This window comes from Gossypium hirsutum, chromosome A04 (assembly GCF_007990345.1).
Source record: "Gossypium hirsutum isolate 1008001.06 chromosome A04, Gossypium_hirsutum_v2.1, whole genome shotgun sequence".
Taxonomy (NCBI): domain Eukaryota; kingdom Viridiplantae; phylum Streptophyta; class Magnoliopsida; order Malvales; family Malvaceae; genus Gossypium; species Gossypium hirsutum.
In genome coordinates this window covers 13,701,623-13,727,282 of record NC_053427.1, presented here as the reverse complement: position 1 = coordinate 13,727,282, position 25,660 = coordinate 13,701,623, and the positions used below count along the sequence as shown (strand labels likewise).

Here is a 25,660-nt window from a genome sequence, read left to right as displayed (position 1 = left end):
CAAAATAGACCATACCATTAATACCAAAATCACATATACAATTCATCTAATTATACATTTCCAAATATGCATCATGGTGCTCAATTTCACAAACATATATGTTCTCTAATTTTAACCATTTAGCATCTACCATATCTATATCCACAAGCTTCATAATATAAGCCATACATATATCCATCCATGAACTCATAATACAAACCATATATGCACATATATATACATAACCAAACCAACCAAATTAAGTCAACTCTTATGGCTGTATGTATACAAACAAAAACGTAGACATTCACAAGCCAACTCAAATGGCAAGACTCATTACCAAAATACATATCAAAATGACCATAATCTTATACATGCCATATAACCAAAATATAAGCTCAAAAGTACCAAATTTATAATTGGATAGTGTGATGAAGTCTCTGACGATTCCTGAATCCGAGCTAGCTTTAAATTCACTATAAAAAATGAAAAATTAAACAAAGTAAGCTATATAGCTTAGTAAGCTCGTATGAAATAAACTCAGTCTTAACATAAATATACAATTCATCAAATTGAAGATATCAACTTGTAGTTCATCTAACTAGCAAACCATTCACATTTTCAATAATAATCTTATGTACGAACTTCACAACTTCTTTGATTTAAGTTTATACGGTTCATCTACATATCTATGCCATCTCGTATCAATTTTATACATATCCACGTCTTCCATTTACCCGTACTATCAGATACATTGGAAACTCGCACCAAGGTGTTAATATCATAGCCCGAAGCCAACTCAATCTCATAACACATATACTACTCACACTAGAGCTATCAACGAGCCTGCTCACACAAGCTGTGGGTTCAAGATGTAGCTACATGGTGCTGCTTACACAAGCTGTCAAGTAACCGCAACACATGCCGTTATACTCAGTCACTGGTAGGACGTACAAGACCAGCACCCAAATCACATAATCACAATAATCCCTAATGACATGTCACTAGTATCCAAATCTATTCCTAAGGTTCAATCGGGATTTTTAATGTCGAATCGTCGTCAAATCATTGTCGAACATGTCCATAGTCTCATATTCATAGTTTATGCAATATCAAAGCATTTAGAATACATTTATAATGAAATTTATTACATACGAACTTATCTCGGATGCTAAAACGGCGAAACGATTCAACTATTCCATAACTTTATTCTTTCCCTGATCTAAGTTCGTATTTCTCCTATCTTAATCTAAATATAATCAAAATTAACTTATTTAATCACTTGTCTATTCAATTTAGTCCAAAATTCACTTTAAGGCCTTTTCACACAATTGCCCCTAATGTTTCACATCTTTTACAATTTAGTCTTTATTTCATAAAAGCACAAGTTCATGCAATTAAAAACTAACCCATGCCAGCCGAATTTCTCTAGTACTCATATCAACCCATATTTTTCAATTATTTCACATTTTAACCACAAAGTTTTCACATTTCACAATTTAATCCCTAATTTGCATTTTCACTAAAAAATCACTTTATAAAACTTGTATAATTCAAAACCAACATTCATAATCTATCATCAAACATCAAAACACACATGTATTCATCAATGACATCATTCAAAATCTTTAACAGTTTTGCAAAATAGTCCCTAGGATAGCTAGACCTAACTGCAACAATCTTAAAAACGTAGAAATCATTAAAAATGGAACAAAAATCATACCTTAATGAGCTATATAACCATGAACAAATGAAAACCTAGAAATTTTGGATTTTCTTCCTTTTCAATCGGTTTGGAGAAGATTACAATGAATAAAAATTGATTTTTGTTTTATTAATTTAACCTTTAATAACTAAATTACAAAAATAACCTTAATGAACATTAATTATTTCAAATTTACCAAGCCACTATCATCCACTTTTACACTTTATGTGATTTAGTCCTTTTTATCAAATTAACTAATCAAACGATAAAATTTCTAAACAAAATTTTTACACAATTATCCAATCATACTGTAAAAATTAAAATAATAATAAAATAATTATTTTTACTTCAAATTTGTGATCCCGAAATCACTGTTTTGATTTGACTAAAAACGGGCTGTTACAGGATGTTTTTAAAATGATTTTCAGTAAATTTTGATGAGAAGAAGAGGTTCAAAATTCAATTTAACAAAATATTTAAGTGATTGCATGAATTAAATGGTTTTTCTCTTGAGAGTAAGATGAATAGGGGTTTTTTTCTTTGGGGAAAAACAGTGTCTAGTAAAATTGAACTGAACTATCGACCTAAATCTATAATTAGACATAAGTTAGAAGGTTAGAAGGTAGAAATTAAAGATTTAATTTAGTTAAAAAGGAGAAATTAAGCGAAATAAATTGTACGAAATAAGCCTAATAAGTATGTGTGAGTGGCGAGCTATTGTAGGAACACAATGAGAGTTAAGCTAGATGTTTTTGAATGCTTTGTAATCTATGTATTTTTGTACGAAGCTGAAAATGTTAGCGGAGCCTCAACAAACCAGGATAAAGGCAAGCAAAAAGCTGTCTAGTTCGAATAGCCATGGTGAGCCACATGTGAGTGTATTTGTATGTTGTGTTTTAGCATGAAATACGAGATCTGGAGAATCAAAGTGAAGCTTGCGGATCCCCACATATGGTATGCAAACTTTGATATTTTTTGGTGCAAACCCTTGTAATTTTGTTTGAATTGTTAGGCATGCATGTAGTGCAAAATTAATGGTTCCAAATGCATGAATTTAAAACACGTGCATGTAATTATATAATATAAATACGTAAGCCCTAGTTGTAAACCATGAATTTTACGTGACAAAGGTGAATGGTGAATTTATTGTTGTGTGTGTGTCAGCATATTATTAATTGTGAGTTGTTGTACTAAATAGGTATGTATATGTATAATATAAATATGCATACATGGTCTTGTTATATATATAATATAAATACTCGTGTATGGGTCCTGTTTTATATATAATATAAATATGTGTATATGGGTCTTATTTTATATAATTTATATATATGTGTATATAGTTTTAGTAATGCTTGTAAATTAATATAAAAATATAATGTGAACCCTTATAACATGCAAATTTTACTAATAATGTACATCTATGCATGCATGAACTAGTGTCATAGGTTGCGCATAAGAGCCCGCAACCATGATGACCATGATGAACTTGTACGATCCATCGTATTCGAAGGAGGTCATTTGGCCCAGTCAGATTGGTCTGTTGCTTGGAGAGATTGAAAGCCCATCTCTGAAGCTTAGCAAATATGGAAAGTGATCTTCAAAGATATGTGATCCTATACATTGAATGTAAACTTTAGAATATACGATTTTATAATCTTAGAGATTTGGTAACTAGATAGCTTTTAATCTTAACCGTTGATGTATTTTGATCTATACCATTGATTTTAGGGAGGCTCAGCTATAAATAGAGGCCTTTCCCCCTCATTGTAATTCATTAAGTTATTAATAGAATTTTGAGAGCATTCACTCAAACTTTTCTCTCAAGTGTTCTTTCTTTTCTATGGGTTTTGTTCATCTTTCAAGTTCGTTCTTACTTCGTTCTTCTGCTCTTCTTCGTGGGTACCTTAGAGGAGTTATATTGAATCCTCAATTGTTGTGAGTTAGGCTAACTTAGGTGTTTTTGAGCAAAGAAACTGCCTAAGGCCACACGGATTGCTTGTGAAAACTCTAAGTCCGTGACACTAGTATGTGAATTACGAGCTATACAGAAAGAAAGCTCTGATTAGTGCAAAATTATATTATCATGAAATGCTAGGTGTGAGCTCAACAGTAGTGCGAGTCGGTTACATTTTGTAATAAAATATGATTAATTAGATATGTTGGCAATGTGAACACTTTACACTGTTGGATAATATTGCCATGTCAAAGGATTGTGAGTACTCACCCTTTTTATTATGTGTTAGGGCATTGTGGCCCGGAAACATTGGAGAGATAAGGGAATATCGAGAATAGCTCCATTGACTGTAGATAGCGTGGTGTGTTTGGAGAGTGTGAGCATTCGTTCTACACTTACATGGAGATAGCGTATGACTTTATGAGTCATGAGGAGTGTTTTGGAGATCCACTTATCCAATCAGTATATAATATGACTATGTTTCACATTCACGAATTGCCAATATATCACTTTGTTGAGTGTGAAAATTGTGTTATATGTAAATAATTAAATTATGTTTAAATACTAACATTTATGGTGTGTTTACTTGTGTTGTTTGCATGTGTACTCACAGAGCTTTACCAAGTTCACACTCCTTACTTTACCTTACAAATAAATAGTTTGTGGGCTAGCCAGGAGGGTGACAAATCGGTGATCCATCCCAAGAAATTTTTTTGGAGTATGTGTGTTGAGCTTTTAAACTCCAAAGTGAAGGCAATGCGGGTCGCTCTAAGGGTTTATTACTAAAATTAGACTTAGAAATTTTTTAAATAAAATTTCAACGTGTTGTAAATAGACATTGCGGATTGTTTAATTTAGGGATTTTGATCGTTATAATTGCTTGTTTGATTGCTTATCTTAAGGGTTTTAGCTACTTGTTTAATGTGATGATAATTCAATGAGTTAACAAATTTTTGCAGCTAAGGAAGACCGCTAGGTATTAATGTATGCCCTATATTCTCTGATTGTGTGAATGAAATGATTAACTTAGAAAAGCTTCCACTTAGGACTAATTCCTATATGAAAAATTTTGCAAATGTGTGATGTATATGGTTGGTTGGTGTAGTTCGTAAAATTTTAAATAGAGAGTCACCTTAGTAGATAATGTGATGTTCAAAATTCAGGTTAGACCGTCCCAGTCGGATTTGGGACGTTACAAGTAAAATTAGAAAACTTTTAAATTATTTTAGTTTTGTTAACTTTCTTTAAAAAAAAATCTCTAGTGATTGCAAGTTGGCCACAACTTTTTGGTGGTCCAAAATCGGTCACAAGTTGACAAAGACATTATGGAAAAAAAACCAATACAAAACAACACCAATAATGTGGAGTTATGTCTCGTATTTTTTTATTTTTTCTCTTAGATAAATTTTATTTTTAATTTTTCACTTAAACTTTATTTTTCTTTGGAGAGGGTTTTCCACCTAAATATTTGTGTTCGATCTTTTTAATTTATTTATTATTTTACTTATTTATTGCTTAATCGAATTTATCCCCAACAAATAAAAATAGAACACAAAAAAAAAACTATAATTAATTCCACTCCTTTAAACAATAACAAGTATCAAATCACCATCCAAAGCACAATTAAGTGCCCATTTTTTTAAGAAACATAACTATTGCCACATACTTCAAATGTGTTGTAAACACGTTGTTTTACTCAATTCCAAACACTTTCTTCAAATGCAAAACAAAGCCATAGATTTTGTGTTGATGAGGCCGAGACATGGAAATACTATCTTTCTCCATGCACCTTTTAGCCCATGCAATCAGTTTAGGGCACCATATTTTAATGCTGATATTCCCACACTTTTCATAGGCATAAAACCAGCTGTAAAATGGAATCAACACAACATCAACATAACCAAGATTCTCCCTCACCAAAAAGACGTTTAGGTATCCAAGTAAGAAAATAGGTATAGTTGGGGACCAAATTAAGCATTAAGCCTATATTTAAAATTAATTCAAACCAACTCAAAGTTTGTATCAAATCACTATCCAAAGTACAAGTGCCTATTTATTTAAGAAAAAATTAAATATAAAATTGATATTTGAACTTATCAATTTCTCTTAAATTGATAGTTTAGGGTTTTTTTTACTTAAAAGGGTATTTAATAAATCCTTTTAAGAAACATAGTTATTAGCACAGTCTTGAATCAGGTTGTGGGAACGATGAAAATATGTAAATGTACACAATTGTATCAAGTAATAAATTGACAAGTAAATGTCGAGCTATTGTACCCACAGGGACTATGAAAGAAAAATATATATGAAATGTAAGGCTAAACACTTTGGTGATAAGAACAATTGTTGATTTGAAAATGTGTTATGAAAACTAAAACGTAACTAAATGACTTAACTAAGAAAATAAAAAAGTAAAAATGTTCTGATGAGTGATTTCTAAAAGACGAGTTCTAATCAATATGACATAAATGTGTTAGATCAATTTCATTCTTCAACTTAGAATTACTAAAACTATGTTAATGTTGTTACGAATAATTTCATGACAACTTGGTATTTTGTTAACTAATGAACATACATACTTACTAAATTAACTAATCTCTCAAGTATATTCCTATGTCAATTCAAAAAATAAATCAATTTTCATAAGCAAGTATAAGATTAAGTGAGGTAACAACATATTCCTATATTGAAACAATTTAATCACAATAATTTTGCAAGTTATGCAAGGCTAAAGTATCGTTTAATACCGTCACTAATTTAACCCTCAGCTACCTTAAAAGATTAAACATGCACCAATTAAATACTATGTAAATTAATTATAATTTCAATCCAATTAATATTTAATTTGTTCGTTATCTTACAATTGTAATGCAAGTATAACATAAGATGATTTTTATTTAATTGAACAATTTACCAATTCCTATAACAACAAAAACACGATTTTAATAATTCAAGCAAACAAAATGTAATTAATCTAACAAGAAAGGAATTTAAGTAGGAAACAACAACACAAAAAATATTCATATTTATATTCACAACATAAACAAGAAAAATAAAGAGAAGGGAAGTAGGAAACAAATCTTGGTGTTTCTCTAAAGCCAGACTAGTGCGCTCCTATTCTTTTTTGCTCACCCTGTTGGTCGTTGGCCTTCACGAACACTTGAATGCTACTATTCCAAGGGACATGCAAGCTCTTTTTCAAGAGGGGAAATTGGCAAGAGAAGGAAACAAAGCAAATGGGAAAACAAGGAAGGAAATGGAAGAGAGAATAATGAGTGAACTAAAGAAATGTGTAAGATGTGAAATGAGGAAGGGAAGAGGGGTAATTATAGGTGGAGATGACTACTAAAAATAGTAAAGAAATATCAATCACCCTCTCTTCCTTGACTGACCATGCTTGGTGCAAGTTTAGCTTGGGACTAAAAATAAAAAGGAATGAAAAGAGGAGGGGTTTGAATGGAATTAAGGAAAACTTAAAGGGCTATTTTGTAATAAATAAAATCAGCTAAAAAAGCTAATTGGGTCAGCTATAAGGATGGTTTTGGGCTGCCAAATTACTTGGTGGATTAATCCTCTTTATTTAACACAACTGGGCCTATTTTCTTTTTTAAGCTTATAATTGATTTTTAATCCAATTTATATTGGATAAAAATTAAGAATAAAATATGTTCAATAACTATATGCCAAATTAGCCATACTCTTAATTCACTTGATGTAAAAATTTTCCCAATGATTCAAGCTTCACAAGGTGTATGCCGAGCCGATTTTCACCATTTGTGCAAAACTGTTGAAAATAAATTAAATTTGTGTAAATTCATTATTTTATCATTAAAGTAAGAATTTCGACAAAAAAATACTATGAAATTGCATGAATTAGAGCTCAAAAGGTGTTGAAAAAGTATATTTAATTTTGTGTTTCCAGTTGTAAGCACAATATTTTACTCAATTCTGAACACTTTCTTCAAATGCAAAACAAAGCCATAGATTTTGTCTTGATCAGGCAGAGACTTGGAAACACTGCTTTTCTCCATGCACCTTTTAGCCCATGCAATTAACTTGGGGCACTCTGTATCAATGCTAAAATTCCTGCACTTTTCATAGGCATAAAACCAGCTGTAAAATGGAACCAACAGAACATCAATGTAACCAAGATTCTCCCCACCAAAATAAGCCTTGTTTCCAAGCCCTCCTTCCAACAATTTCAGGCACCCAATGAACTCTTTCTTTGCCGATTCTTGTTCTTCTCCCTTTGTCGCCCAGACTTTCCTACTCTCTAAACCATATATTTGCATTTCATCCACCATTAATTTATCCATACAACACAAAATATAAATGATTTCAATCAAATAATACTAAATTATGAAAACTAAGAAACTTGTATTTCTTTTAAATCAATTCGTAAAAAGAGATTGAAGCTAGACCTAGATTAGCAACCTACATAACTTTTAAGCTTAATCTCTTAGAGTTAAAAAGCTTGGTCTCCTAGGCTACTTGGATTAGAATATAAAACATAAATAGTTTGTGGTTTATTAATCTTATTATCCAAATTACCTAAAAAGGAAAGAAAATAAAACACAGGGAAATTCGAACCAAATCAAATCCACCTGTACAAGCAATGCTTAAGCTCAAAAATTCAAAGGTAGTAAGGCCAAAGAAACCCATAAAAATGAAAAGAAAGAGAAGAGAGAACCTTCTTGTCAACAAAATCACCTCAGAACCTATCGATGACTCTTTGGTAAGGATCAGTAGGGAGTAAGGGAGATTTATGCGGCCAAATCTCATCAATATACTAAACCTAATTGAGGGACTCACAAACATGTTTACCATTGTGGATAAGAACAGGGATTTTCTTATGAATACGGTTCGTCTTCAGAAGCAAATCACTTTTGTTCCGCAAATCTTCTTCCTTGTTCTCGTATTTTATCCCTTTTTCCGCTAAGGCAATCCTCACTCTCATCCCAAAGGGACTTGGGAAGAAATCCAACAATACTACCTCTTCATCTCCCATTTTTTCAAACTCAAAACAAATTCAAAATGATTTGAACTCTATTTTTTTTTAAGTTCTAATGTCTGAAACTAAAACGGTTTTGCATTTGTATTTGTAGACAAAGAGTTTAGAGTTAGTGGGGTCATCTTCTTATGACTTTCTTGACATACAAATAAATTATTCTGAAAATTAACCAAAAAAATATGTCAAAAAGTCTAAATCATTTTTAAATACGCAAAAAAGTAATTAAAAATATATAATTTAAAAAATAATTTCAACTGGCCCCAATTATTATATTAAAAATAAGAGTTAAATATAAAATTGGTACTTGAACTTGTCTAGTTCTCCCAAATTGATACCTATAGTTTTTTTATCCGAAATTGGTACCCGAACTTTTTGTTTGTCAGTCAGTTTGATACTTTTTCTTAACGTCGTTAAGTTTGGGTCAAGTGTCAGAAGAAAAGTTGTGACACGTGTCATGATGATTTCATAATCTAGAAAATATATTAAAAATCAATAAAAATATTTTTAAAAATTATTTCCATTTTCTTTTCATTTTTTCTTATTTGCTCCTTTTTCCGGTATTCCTTTTTTCTTCCTTCTTCCTCTAGTCACTTTGCCTTTTTCTTTTTTGGGTTCATTCAACATTTCTGGGTTCTTTTGGAAAGAAATTTAATGTTTAATGTTTAATGTTTCTAGCATTGCCCTTTGAAGTTTGAAAGGAACTAGATGGTCTATGGTTATTGATCAATTTCCCATCTGATTCTGATTTCATTTATGTAACACCTCTTACCCGTATCCGACATCAGAGTAGGGTTTGAGGCATTACCGGACCAAAACATAAACATTCTTACAAAATCGGGCCATAAAATTTCATTTAATTCTAACCATTTATACACAAGCATATTGCCCCTCATACGGGCTCATGGGGCCCAAAACATACATTGAGAACGAATTGGGACTAAAAGAGAACTCTCAGAACTTTCGTAACACTTAGAAAATTTTTCATCAAAACAGGGGTCACACGCCCATATGGGTAGGGCGTGTGGTCACACACGTCCGTATCCTCAGCCCGTGTAACTCTCTGTTTATGATGTCATCAAAAAACTAGGGTCACATGACCAAGTCACACGTCCGTGTGCTTAGGCCGTGTGGCGAATTAAATTCCAAAAATCAGGTGCAGACTTCACATGGCCTAGGCACACACCCGTGTCCTTCACACGGCTGAGACACACGGTTGTGTCTCTGCTCGTTTGTTTACTACTAGGCATTCTTCTTTGCAAGAATTAGGGTGCAGGGGACACACGGCCGAAACAGATGCCCATGGGGCAGACCATGTATCACACGTAGCCTAGACACATGCTCTTGTGTCTACCCTGTGGACAACTTTGAGGCTATTTTCCAAGCCTTTTGTCACCCATAATAACACATACACACTTATTCATATCAATGACAACTTACATGACATAGATGAGAACTTACACATTCACAACCATGGCTCATGCATATCAACTTCTTATCAATTAGTACTTGTTAAGACTCTATATATTTTTTTAAACTAAGCTTACTAAATCACATGTAATATACATAACATGTAACACCCCTAATCCGTATCCATCGACGGAACGGGGTTACGAGGCATTACGAAAAATATACAACTTTCACACATTCACACAATCACTCAGATCATATTCAATGTTATACATTTGTAACTTCAATTTAACAACTCTTGAATCATTAATACACAAAAGCATAAAACAATTTTATTAAATTCATATATAACCATTTTTGTTATCTTATAGCATGAATTACTATTCATTTGGTCAATTTCCAATCCAATAACCGAATATTAAAACATGTTAAATACATATGCTTTATTCAATGTCTAGTTTCATTTTACTCTATTACTTTACACGCATGTAACATTTCATATAACCAAACCAATATGTAAATCATAATTTGCATTTCACATCAAACACATCACAAATATGTATTTATACATATAACCACTATAGCAAAACAGGTTTTTAGCGGCATTTTTTGGGGCCTATAGCGTTGCTAAAAACAACTCCGCTAACATTTTGTGGCGTTTATGTAAAAAAAAGGCCACTAAAGAACATGACCTTTAGCGGCGCTTTCCTAACAAACACTTGTCTAATGCTATAAAATATCAAAGCCGAATTTAAACATGATAATATCACTTAATTTGCAAGCTAAATAACATGTCTAACCATCATATATTCAAACAATCTATGAACCATTTCTAAGCGTAATCACCAAATCAAAACATACCAAAATTTATATGCTGGCATCATGACAAAATTACAAATACACAACCAATTCATTTGCTCACCGATTCAGCTATCAAAATTAACCATTAAATTCATACCAATTCCACCATTCAATCTTAAGTTAAAATTTACCATTTTATAACCGGATACAAATGTCAACTTGTCACTTTAAATAACAAACCACAACCAAACATATCATATGCGTACATATTTAATTTATCTATCATTAGCCGAATATAAATGCACATCATTTACAACCAATGATCAAAAACTTATAATCATTATCCATATTTACTTCATCACATAGCCGGTTACCAATACTTCAAAACATAGTCATTTACCTAATAAATCCCACTTATATATCACGCATATCACTCAACAAGAATATCCAACCACAATTTTACATCATACCAAATATACCATACACATATACTTTGACATAACTTCATCACCATTAGCAAATATATCAACCATGATTCACATATAAATATTTAATGGCTGAAATATCAAAACCAAACTTAACATAATGAATAAGCCATTTTTGCATGGCTCATATTTACATAACCCAAAATCAAACATAAACATAAGATAGTGTATACATGTCATATGTTTAAGTTCAACTTTATAAAAATACCGAAACAGTCAATAGTGTGATAAACTTCACTGACGATCCCTAAGCTCGTAACTTGACTCCAAAATCTATAAAACAGAGGCAAACATACACACACAATAAGCTTTCATAGCTTAGTAAGTCATAAGCAAATAAATAACTCAATGACATAATCAACTCAATTTAACCAAACCAATTTATAATAACATAATCACATTTAATTTCAAGCTTACAGTTTCATATACAACATATACTTTCATAGATGAACTTTATCTTGGCCGAATATACATATATCTATTATCAAAGTATCATACACTTTCAAAGTCATATTATCAATATATAACCGAATATTTATACACTCATATGCATAAACTCATGAATCAAACTTTAATATCACATACTTATACATAACATGTGACCAAATATACTTCACAATTACACATATATTTACATTAGCATCATGTTTATTTGGCATCACATATCAAATAACCAACTTACCTTATTTTCAATAGGTAATCAACTATCACATACCTGATCACTTAGTTTGATTTACACATTCGATCACAACTTATCATTACCCGTTGAACCATTTAGCATTGAATAGGATACTCGGATAATCACACATATCGTACAATGCCAACGTTCCAGACGTGGTCTTACATGTAATCATATCTTGATGCCACTGTCCCAGACAGGGTCTTACATGAATCAAATACGATGCCGATGTCCCAGACATGGTCTTACATGTAATCACATATCAATGCCAACGTCCCAGATGTGGTCTTACATGAATACACTTATCGAAAATCCTATGTCATGACATATGTATCCTAGCTATTCTTAAGATTCGTATGGGACTGTCAGACGTCGTAACTCAATCGAATCGAACATAGATTTCAAGCTTATACATATTCGGTTTCCACATATATACTATCACATTATTCATTTTAGCATATATAGCTTCTTATTTAATCAAATAAATATCATCTATTTGCTTATAAACTTACCTCGGATAACGATAATTGGAACAGGACGACTAATTAACAACTTTGGTTTTCCCCTGATCCAAATCCGATTGCTTTGGTTCTTGATCTAAAAATATTCAAATTAAACTCATTCAAACATAATTTCATTCAATTTAGTCCAAAAACACATAAATGGGCAATTTACCATTTTGCCCTTGACATTATACACTTTTAGAAATTTAGTCCAAATAGCACAAAACATAAAACATGCAAAATTTGCACACACCATGCTTAGGCTGAATCTTCCTTATGCTCATACGAGTACATACATTTCATTTATTTTATATTTTAGTCCCTTAATTTATTTTTTTGCAATTTAGGCCTAATTACTCAAAATCATCAAAAATTCCAATACAAAACATATTAATCCAAAACATATCTTTCATAATTCATCATCTAACATCACAAAGCTCAATTATTCATCAATGGAATAACTCAAAATATTCATCAAAATCAAAAATTCAAGCATGGGCTTTGTACATTACTCTGCAACAATCTCAAAAACGTAAAAATTATCAAAAACCAAGCTAGTTACATACGTTAATCAAGCTTCAACAATGGCCGAATACCCTAAAGCTTATTTCTTTTCTTTCTTTCTCAAGTTCCGGTCAAAAGTATGAACATAATGCATGGCTTTTAATTTTATGTTTTATTATAATACATATTATTTAACATTTTACTTTTTTAACCTTTATTAATCACTATGAAACCATTATAAAATATGGTCACAATCGTCCATCACCTTTAACTATGGTAATATTGCAACTTAAATAACCCATGCAATAAAGACAACAACAATTCGACCCTTACAAATTAAACCATAAAATTTCTATTTTATGCGATTAAGCCCTTTTATTAAATCGAGCACTCAAACGACAAAATTAAAACACAAAAATTTTACACATATAAATTCACACATTATAAACACAGAAAATAATATTAAAATATTTTTCTGACTCGGATTTGTGGTCCCGAAACCATTGTTCCAAATAGGGTCTAAATCGGGCTGTTACAAAACATCAATTTACTTTCATTTTACATATTCTTGCAATTAGTTGTTATTATGCCATTTACTCACAATTCCATCATCAAACATCCACAATTGTATCCACAATTCATCTATGCCGAATGAATTTATCCACATCATGAGTGACCTTAGCACATGCATGCATATATGAATAGAATTACATCCCCATAATTAATATGAGCCATATCTCATGGCCATATATAAAATGAATCATCAAATTATTAAAAGCCAACACATTTGGGTAAACCAATATGACATATAACAAAAATACCAAGTCCCTATACATGCCATACTCAAAATGTTGAGACTAACTATACCCAAATGTCCTATTGATAGTGTGATTGAGTCTCCGACGTCCTTCAATCCCTGAGTTAGCTTGGCGATACTATAAGAAAATGGAAAAGAGAGGGGAGTAAGCATAAAGCTTAGTAATTTCACATGCAAATATATAGCAACATAATCATGAATATATATATACCATTGACATAACATAGTTTACATATATGTCATCATAAATTCATAGGCATAACTTACACATTTTTTTCAATCTTACTAAAAGATCATTACATACTGAGTTCATTCATATGAATTTTTCGTACATACTTGTACCAAATCATAATACATTCTCATATTTCCTCATCAATGACTTATTTGTCAAATAACTCACAGATTTACCTGCTGAACACTCAGAATACTATCAGATACACGGAAGGCTTGTACATAGTGATTCAAACGTAGCCACATGCTACCTCATATCACAAATCACACGTTGTTCTCTCTCGAGCTAATCACGGGCCTGCTTACAATTGACAGCTAGGACGTAACTACCCGGGCTACTCACACAAGCTGATAGGTACCCGCAATGTAATACCCCTACCCGTATTCATTGCCGGAATAGGGTACGAGGCATTACCGGAGTTTACGAATTAATTTTTTTTTTCAATTCAACATATTTTCATGATAGATTCATGCATTTATATAAGATAACGTCATCACATATCTATAACCAGGTTTGTTAACCATACTAATGGCTAACTTTACATTCATTTCACGTTAACATTTACTTTGTTAGCTTATACATGCCATTGATTTCCAAAATAAAGTTTCTTTATATACCGAAATCCTGAGGTTGACAGTGTGATGTGTCTCCGACCAAATCCGACCTCCGAGCTCTTAACACTACAAAACAGGGAAAAAGGAAACGGGGTAAGCACTTTGTGCTTAGTAAGCTCATGTAACAAGAATTATACTTACCTAATATTTTCAATACAATATAATAAACATTCATATATCCATTCAATGCATTATTACCCTAACATGCACAAACTCAACATTCAAGTTAGTACAATAATTTCCATGTATCAATAATATATATATACTAGGATTGATGTACTCATCAATACCATGATTTTCATTCCCTTATTATTTTTCATATTTATCCCGTTGAATTTATCGGAATTTCGATGGATTTTCAGAGGTACACTTTTAGTGTACAATTCCGGGTCCGTCAATTCATATTCATGTGCGCACATTTCCATTTCAGAGAGCACACTCCCGCGAACCTCAACCTTGCAGCGGGATTACCAGTCCAGGCTAAATCCCCTGCAATATAAACTCATAGAGTATTGTCGGGATTACCAGTCCAGGCTAAATCCCCTGCAACGACAATTACTCTAATGAGCTTGGATCTGAATTACCAGTCCAGGCTAAATTCAGACCCTAATTCGGATTACCCGTCTGGGCTAAATCCATTTTACACATATTCTTCGGGAGGGCTATATCAGGATAGGATCACCCGTCCGGGCTAGATCCTTTTTACCGTCAATTCCTTTTCAGAGATCCATCGAATTTTCCTTTCATTCAACCGAGATTTCTTCCCATTTTATCAAATAAATCAATGTTTCATTAATTTTCATACAATGAACACACAAATCATATTCACATCAATAACATACAATCTCAAGCATTTAATAATATAATTCAAGTTACATGAACTTACCTTGATACTTGTTTGTAAACAGTAAAAATCTATTAATCCCGAACTTTTTCTTTCCTCGATCTAGCTTCGTATTTGAATCTTCTGGATCTAAATAAATAAATTTAGTTATCAATTTAATACATTTCATGTTCATATGCAACATTCTCTATAATTCAACTATTATTTATAGTTCATTCAAAGCTGTCTACTTGAGTCATAGTCACTAAATTATTTATAACTTGAGCTACGGCACTCCAAATTAAGATCCTTTAATTTTCCCTGAAACTAGACTCATATATATTTTTACCATAAAATTTTCAGAATTTTTGGTTTAGCCAATCAGTACAGTTTATTCTTCAAAGTCACCCCTGTTCTGTTGTCTAACAGTTCTGACCCTTCTTCACTAAAAATAAATTATCTCTTTATACAGAATTCAAATGATGTTCTTGTTTGTTTCTATTAAAAATAAACTCATTCATAATTCTATACATATAAATTTAAGTCCCTAATTATTTTTAATCAATTTTTTATAATTTTTCAAAGTCAGAACAGGGGAACCCGAATTCATTCTGACCTTGTCTCACAAAATTCATTATATCTCAAACTTTACAAATCCATTGCTTACAATATTTCTTCTATGAGAAACTAGACTCAATAAGCTTTAATTCCATATTTTTTTCATCTTCTAATTCGATTCCTACAATTTTTGGTGATTTTTCAAAGTTAGTCTACTGCTGCTGTCCAAACTGTTTTAGTGCAAGTTGTTTATTACCATTTTTCCCATAAGCTTTTAATAAATGATAATTTCGTCCCTACTCAATTAGCCTCTCAATTGAGCTGATTTTTCTCAATTAACATTTTATTCTATCACCTTAAACTAGTTTACAACCTTTAGGAATCAGAATTTCAGCAATAGACTTTAATTCCAAACATTTTCACAATTAGGTCCCAAAAATCAATTTCCATTGAAATTGCCTAATAAAATCATCTCATAAACAAGTTAAAGCTTTAATTTCATTCTATTTCATCATAAACTTACAGCACTCAACCATGGTGACTTTAAATTTCATCCATGAAATCAAAAACTAATGAATTTAATAGTAGGATCTAGTTGTAAAAGTCTTAGAAACACAAAAATTACAAGAAAAAGGCAAGGATTAACTCACTTGGTGCAAAAATTATGAAATACCAGCTTAGAGAACCCTCCTATAGCGTTTTTAGCTGCTGGAATTGAAGAGAAATGAAGAGAAATCTAGATATTTCCTATTTAGTCCTATTTTATTTAGTTAATTTTGTAATATTCCAATTTTACCCTTAATTTATCAATTTTTCTGCTGATTTCATACCCTTGCCGTCCAGCCCAAATAACTTTTGGGTCTAATTGCCTTTTATATCCTTTCTCATTAGACTAATAAGCTATTTAATCACTCTAGCAACTTTTACACCTATTACAATTCAGTCCTTTTCATTTAGTTGACTACCCAAACATTAAAATTTCCTAACGAAATTTTAATACCACATTAATAACATTTCATAAATATTTATAAAATTATTTTTGACTCGGTTTTACGAGATAGAGGTCTCGATACCTTATTTTACCCAATTTCTTCAATAATTTCTTTTTCTAACTAATCACTAAATTGATAAAATTTTCCTATCAATATTTTCATACGATTTTCCTATCATATAAATTTTCAAGCAAAAATATTGAAATAAATTTCTCTTTAAATCGGATTTGTGGTTACGAAACCACTGTTCCGATAACATTAAATTTACGCCATTACAACTCTCCCCCCTTTTAAGGATTTTCGTCCTCGAAAATCTTACCAGTAAAGAGGTTTGGGTATTGTTTCCTCATTGCCTCCTCCGGTTCCCATGTTGCTTCCTCAATCCCGTGCTTTTGTCACAATACTTTCACCAAATTTATCTTTTTATTTCTAAGCTCTTTTGTCTCCCGTGCCAATATCTTGACCGGTTCTTCACTGTAAGTCATATCCGGTTGAATCTCTACTTCTGTCAGAGAAATAACATGTGAAGGATCTGATCGATATCGTCGTAACATAGATACATGAAAAAACATTATGGATTCTATCAAGTTCTGGTGGTAATGCCAATCGATAAGCGACCGGTCCAATTCTTTCTATGATTTCATAGGGCCCGATAAATCTTGGACTCAATTTACCCTTTCGACCGAATCGAAGAACTTTCTTCCAAGGAGACACTTTCAGAAATACCTTGTCACCGACTTGAAATTTAATCTCTTTTCGCTTAAGGTCGGCATATGATTTTTGACGACCGGAAGCTGCTTTTAGACTATCTCGAATAACCTTTACTTTTTCTTCTGTTTCCCGGATCAAATCAACCCCATGTATCTTCCTTTCACTGAGCTCTGTCCAATATAACGGTGTTCTACATTTTCTACCATACAAAGCTTCATACGGAGCCATTTTAATACTAAACTGATAACTGTTATTGTAAGCAAATTCAATCAAAGGTAGATACCTCTCCCAATTACCTTCAAACTCTAGTATACAACATCGGAGCATATCTTCCAATACTTGAATTACACACTCAGATTGACCATCTGTCTGAGGATGAAATACAGTGCTGAAATACAACTGAGTACCCAAGGCTTCTTGCAATTTGTCCCAGAAACGAGACGTAAATCGGGGATCTCTATCTGATATAATGGAGACAGGCACTCCATGTAACCTGACAATCTCAGATATGTACAGTTTAGCTAGTTTATCTAAAGAATAATCCATACGTACCGGAATAAAGTGAGCTGACTTTGTCAATCGGTCTACAATCACCCAAATAGCATCTTTTTTTCTCGGAGACAAAGGTAGCCCCGATACAAAATCCATAGTGATTCTTTCCCATTTCCATTCCGGTATAGTAATTGGCTGAAGTAACCCCAAAGGTACCTGATGTTCAGCTTTAACTTGTTGACATATTAAACACCTTGATACAAACTCAGAGATATCACGTTTCATTCCCGACCACCAGTACATCTTTTTCAGATCATTATACATTTTATTACTCCCCGGATGTACAGACATAGTACTACTGTGGGCCTTGCGTATAATCTTCTGTATGAGCTCTGAATTCTGAGGTACACATACCCTACCTCTGAATAATAAACAATCATCAGAACCAATCTAAAATTCAGAATCATTACCTGACTCACACTGTGCCCGTTTAACCTGTAACTTCTCATCATTCTTCTGAGCTTCACATATTTGCTGTAAAAATGTCGGTTTAGCTCTCAATTCAGCTAGGATTGAACCATCATCAGTCAATGATAACCGGGTATTCATAGCTCGTAAAGCAAACAGAGATTTCTGGCTCAAAGCATCAGCTACAACATTAGCCTTACCCGGATGGTAATCAATAATCAAATCATAGTCCTTTATCAGTTCAAGCCACCTGCGCTGTCTCAAATTCAAATCTTTTTGTGTCATCAAATATTTCAAGCTTTTATGATCAGTATAAATATGACATTTCTCACCGTACAAGTAATGCCGCCATATCTTCAGCGCAAATACAATAGCAGCTAATTCAAGATCATGTACTGGGTAATTTCTTTCATGTGGTTTAAGTTGTCTTGAAGCATAAGCTATTACTTTACCTTCTTGCACCAAAACACAACCTAAACCATTTAATGAGGCATCACTGTAAATAACAAATTCCTTACCCTGTTCAAGCTGCACTAATACAAGTGCTTTCGTTAATAGGTCTTTCAATCGGTTGAAACTTTGTTGACATTCATCAGTCCACTCGAACTTTACATCTTTCTGCAATAATCGAGTCATTGGAGAAGCTATCATAGAGAATCCCTGTACAAATCTCCGATAATAACCAGCTAAACCCAAGAAACTTCTAACTTTAGATACATTCTTTGGTGGACTCCAATTGACAATAGCTGAGATTTTACTTGGATCTACCCTGATGCCTTCGGCAGATACAATGTGTCCAAGAAAACTCACTTCTCGAAGCCAAAATTCACATTTACTGAATTTAGCATACAACTGCTTCTCTCGTAGAATTTGCAACACAATTCTCAAATGTTCTGCATGTTCTTCTTCATCCTGAGAATAAACCAAAATATCATCAATGAATACTACTACAAATCTGTCTAAGTACGGTCTAAATATCCGGTTCATCAAATCCATGAATACTGCAGGTGCATTAGTTAACCCAAACGGCATAACTAGAAACTCATAATGCCCGTACCTGGTTCTAAAGGCTGTTTTTGGCACATCTGACTCCTTTACCCGTAACTGATAATAACCTGATCGAAGATCAATCTTTGAAAATAGTAGCACCTTTCAGCTGATCAAATAAATCATCAATTCGGGGTAACGGGTACTTATTCTTTATGGTTACTTTATTAAGCTGCCGGTAGTCGATACACAATCTCAAAGACCCATCTTTCTTTTTCACAAACAGAACTGGAGCACCCCAAGGTGAATGACTCGGTCGAACAAAACCTCTGTCAACAAGCTCTTGCAATTGTGTCTTTAACTCTTTTAATTCTATAGGAGCCATCCGGTACGGAGCTATGGAGATCGGAGTAGTTCCCGGAATCAAATCTATAGAAAATTCCACTTCTCTTTCTGGTGGCAATCCTGGTAATTCTTCTGGAAACACATCAGAAAATTGACATACCGCTGGAACTGCCTGTATCTTTGACTCAGATACCTTGGTGTCGAGTACATAAGCCAAGTAAGCATCATACCCTTTTTGACATACCTTTGTGCTGCAATTACTGAAATCATATCAGATAACCCCTCTGTCTGATCAGATTTAACCCGGAGCAACTCACCATTCTGATATTTTAACACAATATATTTTTGTTTACAATTTACTACCGCATCATGCTGGGTTAACCAATCCATACCCAATATCATGTCAAATTCATCAAATGGCAGTAACATCAAATCAGTCGGGAAACAATAACCTCTTACCATCAGTGGACAATTTTTACAAATTTTATCCACTAACACAGACTGGCCCAGGGGGTTCGAGACTTTAACCACAAATTCAATAGGTTCAACAGATAAATTTTTCACAATTGCAAGTTTAACACATATATATGAATGCGTAGAACCAGGATCAATCAATGCAGTAATATCAGTATCAAGTAAAAAATGTACCAGTAATAACATCGGGTGCTGAAGCATCTTCTCTGGCACAAATGGCATATGTCCTAGCAGGTGCTCGTACCTCAGGCCTACTATAGTATCTTTTGTAGCTGCTCGACTACCACTGACATTACCGGATGGTCGAGGTGGTCTGCCCTCGAAACTAGATTACTCGGCTTCGATATATGTTCAACTTCTTTTTCAACCCTTTCTGGACAATCTCTGAGGAAATGGTCAAAAGAACCACATCGGTAACAAGCCCCACTCTTAAATCGACATTCACCAAAATGAGCTTTATTACAGTACTGGCATCTTGGTTTAGGAGTGCCAACACTGCTAACTCTGGTCACTGATGGAGTAGAAGGCCTTGGATTAGTGCGTTGAGAACCTCGTTCTTTGCCCGAATACCCAATGGCTGTAGTAGAACGATCCCGATATTTCTTCAATTTCTTTGAAGCAGAAAACTGGGATTTTCCCATCGGTCTTTTACTAAAAATTTGAGCTTCCCTCTCAGCCTGTTTCTTTTCTTTGCTCAATTCTTCTGCTTTATAAGCTCTCTCTGCCAATGTAGCAAACTCTCGAATTTCAAGAATTCCGATCAGTAACTTAATGTCTTCATTCAACCCTTCTTCAAATCGTTTACACATTTCAACTTCTGACTGTACCCATTCTCGAGCATATTTACTCAATCGAACAAATTCTCTTTCATATTCAGATACTGATCTATTGCCCTGTTTTAGCTCAAGAAATTCTTTTCTTTTCTGGTCAAGGAACCTCTGGCTGATATATTTTTTTCTGAACTCGGCCTGAAAGAATTCCCATGTAATTTCTTCTTTCGAAACAACTGAAGCTTTAGTATTCCACCAATGGTAAGCTGTATCTTTTAGCAGTGAGACGGCACATTTCAGACATTCTTCTGGTGTACAAGATAATTCTTCCAGAACCCGAGTAGTATTTTCTAACCAGAATTCAGCCCGTTCGGAATCATCATCAACTGCTGCTCGAAATTCTTCGGCCCCATATTTTCGAATTTTATCTACTGGAGCTTTCTCTTTTCTGACAGATACAGTACCTGTACCTTGTGGGATCTCAGGAACCGGTGAAGGAGCAGGAAGGGGAGCTTGAACTTGCTGCACTACAGGGTTAGTTCTTAAGTATTGATTAAACCATTCATTCATCATTTGAAAGAAGGCTGTTTTTGCCTCCTCCCCTCGACCCTCTGTCTCGGGCCTTCTACTGCTAGTTTCTTCTCTTTGTACTGTAGCCAGAGCATGACTCCCAGCTTCCTCAGATTGAGCTCGGTCGGATGACATTACTATAAGAAAAACACATTTTAAATGGTCAGGAGATATCACACTATCAATAATAATTTAAATGGCATGTATAGCTAATCCCGTATTGCTACATTGGTCCTAGAACCGGCTAAACCGTAGCTCTGATACCAATAAATGTAATACCCCTACCCGTATTTATTGCCGAAATAGGGTACGAGGCATTACCGGAGTTTACGAATTAATTTTTTTTTTCAATTCAACATATTTTCATGATAGATTCATGCATTTATATAAGATAACGTCATCAGATATCTATAACCAAGTTTGTTAACCATACTAATGGCTAACCTTACATTCATTTCACGTTAACATTTACTTTGTTAGCTTATACATGCCATTGATTTCCAAAATAAAGTTTCTTTATATACCGAAATCCTGAGGTTGACAGTGTGATGTGTCTCCGACCAAATCCGACCTCCGAGCTCTTAACACTACAAAACAGGGAAAAAGGAAACGGGGTAAGCACTTTGTGCTTAGTAAGCTCATGTAACAAGAATTATACTTACCTAATATTTTCAATACAATATAATAAACATTCATATATCCATTCAATGCATTATTACCCTAACATGCACAAACTCAACATTCAAGTTAGTACAATAATTTCCATGTATCAATAATATATATATATACCATGATTGATGTACTCATCAATACCATGATTTTCATTCCCTTATTATTTTTCATATTTATCCCGTTGAATTTATCAGAATTTTGATAGATTTTCAGAGGTACACTTTTAGTGTACAATTCCGGGTCCGTCAATTTATATTCATGTGCGCACATTTCCATTTCAGAGAGCACACTCCCGCGAACCTCAACCTTGCAGCGGGATTACCAGTCCAGGCTAAATCCCTTGCAATATAAACTCATAGAGTATTGTCGGGATTACCAGTCCAGGCTAAATCCCCTGCAACGACAATTACTCTAATGAGCTTGGATCTGAATTACCAGTCCAGGCTAAATTCAGACCCTAATTCGGATTACCCGTCCGGGCTAAATCCATTTTACACATATTCTTTGGGAGGGCTATATCAGGATAGGATCACCCCTCCGGGCTAGATCATTTTTACCGTCAATTCCTTTTCAAAGATCCATCGAATTTTCTTTTCATTCAACCGGGATTTCTTCCCATTTTATCAAATATATCAATGTTTCATTAATTTTCATACAATGAACACACAAATCATATTCACATCAATAACATACAATCTCAAGCATTTAATAATATAATTCAAGTTACATGAACTTACCTTGATACTTGTTTGTAAACAGTAAAAATCTATTAATCCCGAACTTTTTCTTTCCTCGATCTAGCTTCGTATTTGAGTCTTCTGGATCTAAATAAATAAATTTAATTATCAATTTAACACATTTCATGTTCATATGCAACATTCTCTATAATTCAACTATTATTTATAGTTCATTCAAAGCTGTCTACTTGAGTCATAGTCACTAAATTATTTATAACTTGAGCTACGGAACTCAAAATTAAGATCCTTTAATTTTCGCCTGAAACGAGACTCATATATATTTTTACCATAAAATTTTCAGAATTTTTGGTTTAGCCAATCAGTACAGTTATTCTTCAAAGTCACCCCTGTTTGTTGTCTAACAGTTCTGACCCTTCTTCACTAAAATAAATTATCTCTTTATACAGAATTCAAATGATGTTCTTGTTTGTTTCTATTAAAAATAGACTCATTCATAATTCTAGACATATAAATTTAAGTCCCTAATTATATTTATTCAATTTGTTATAATTTTTCAAAGTCAGAACAGGGGAACCCGTATTCATTCTGACCTTGTCTCACAAAATTCATTATATCTCAAAATTTACAAATCCATTGCTTACAATATTTCTTCTATGAGAAACTAGACTCAATAAGCTTTAATTCTATATTTTTTCATCTTCTAATTCGATTCCTACAATTTTTGGTGATTTTTCAAAGTTAGTCTACTGCTGCTGTCCAAACTGTTTTAGTGCAAGTTGTTTATTACCATTTTCCCCTAAGCTTTTAATAAATGATAATTTCGTCCCTACTCAATTAGCCTCTCAATTGAGCTGATTTTTCTCAATTAACATTTTATTCTATCACCTTAAACTAGTTTACAACCTTAGGAATCAGAATTTCAGCAATAGACTTTAAGTTCAAACATTTTCACAATTAGGTCCCAAAAATCAATTTCCATTGAAATTGCCTAATAAAATCATCTCATAAACAAGTTAAAGCTTTAATTTCATTCTATTTCATCATAAACTTACAGCACTCAACCATGGTGACTTTAAATTTCATCCATGAAATCAAAAACTAATGAATTTAATAGTAGGATCTAGTTGTAAAAGTCTTAGAAACACAAAAATTACAAGAAAAAGGCAAGGATTAACTCACTTGGTGCAAAAATTATGAAATACCAGCTTAGAGAACCCTCCTATAGCGTTTTAGCTGCTGGAATTGAAGAGAAATGAAGAGAAATCTAGATATTTCCTATTTAGTCCTATTTATTTAGTTAATTTTGCAATATTCCAATTTTACCCTTAATTTATCAATTTTTCTGCTGATTCATACCCTTGCCGTCCAGCCAAATAAATTTGGGTCTAATTGCCTTTTATATCCTTTCTCATTAGACTAATAAGCTATTTAATCACTCTAGCAACTTTTACACTATTACAATTCAGTCCTTTTCATTTAATTGACTACCCAAACATTAAATTTCCTAACGAAATTTTATACCACATTAATAACATTCATAAATATTTAAAAATTATTTTTGACTCGTTTACGAGATAGAGGTCTCGATACCTTATTTACCCAATTTCTTCAATAATTTCTTTTTCTAACTAATCACTAAATTGATAAAATTTCCTATCAATATTTTCATACGATTTTCCTATCTTATAAATTTTCAAGCAAAAATATTGAAATAAATTTCTCTTTAAATCGAATTTGTGGTTACGAAACCACTGTTCCGATAACATTGAATTACGCCATTACACGCAACACATGCCGGGCTACCCAACCATCGGTAGAACGTACTACCACCCGGATTCACATAGACACATATCGCATATATTATGAGGTTAACACATATAGTTCCTAGTGACATGTCACATTGTATCCTAAATTATCCTAAAGTTCAAATGGGATTTTCTTGAGGTCACATCTTTATCGAGCTCATCACAATGTCATCTTCATAGACCATAACGTCGTTCATACACTCATCATAATAATTTAGACATAGAAACTCATACATTAATAAAGCATTAAGAACATGATATTACATTGCGTTATTTACACATGAACTTACCTCAGTACAAAATATAGACAATTAATTCGATTTAGTCCAAAATCTTGTTCTTTCCCTGGTCTAAGTTCGGACTCTGTTTTTCTTGATCTATAATAGTAAATTTAGCTCATTTAATCATCACATTATTCAAATGAGTCCAAAAACTATATTTTGGAAAAATTATAATTTTTCCCTAAACTTTCACATATTTACAAATTAGTCCCTAGGCTCGTAAAATGAAATATCTCCATTTTCTTTGTTACCTAAGCCTAGCCGAACCTAACACATGCTCATAACAACAGACACTTCCTTCAAATCATATTTTACTACTC

At 33.0% G+C, this 25,660-nt stretch overlaps 1 pseudogene; it reads right to left on the bottom strand.

Moving 5' to 3' along the window:
• Positions 1-7,529: 7,529 nt before the first annotated feature.
• On the bottom strand, positions 7,530-8,764 carry LOC107948579 (probable glutathione S-transferase parA; annotated as a pseudogene).
• Between the last annotated feature and the right edge of the window lie 16,896 nt (positions 8,765-25,660).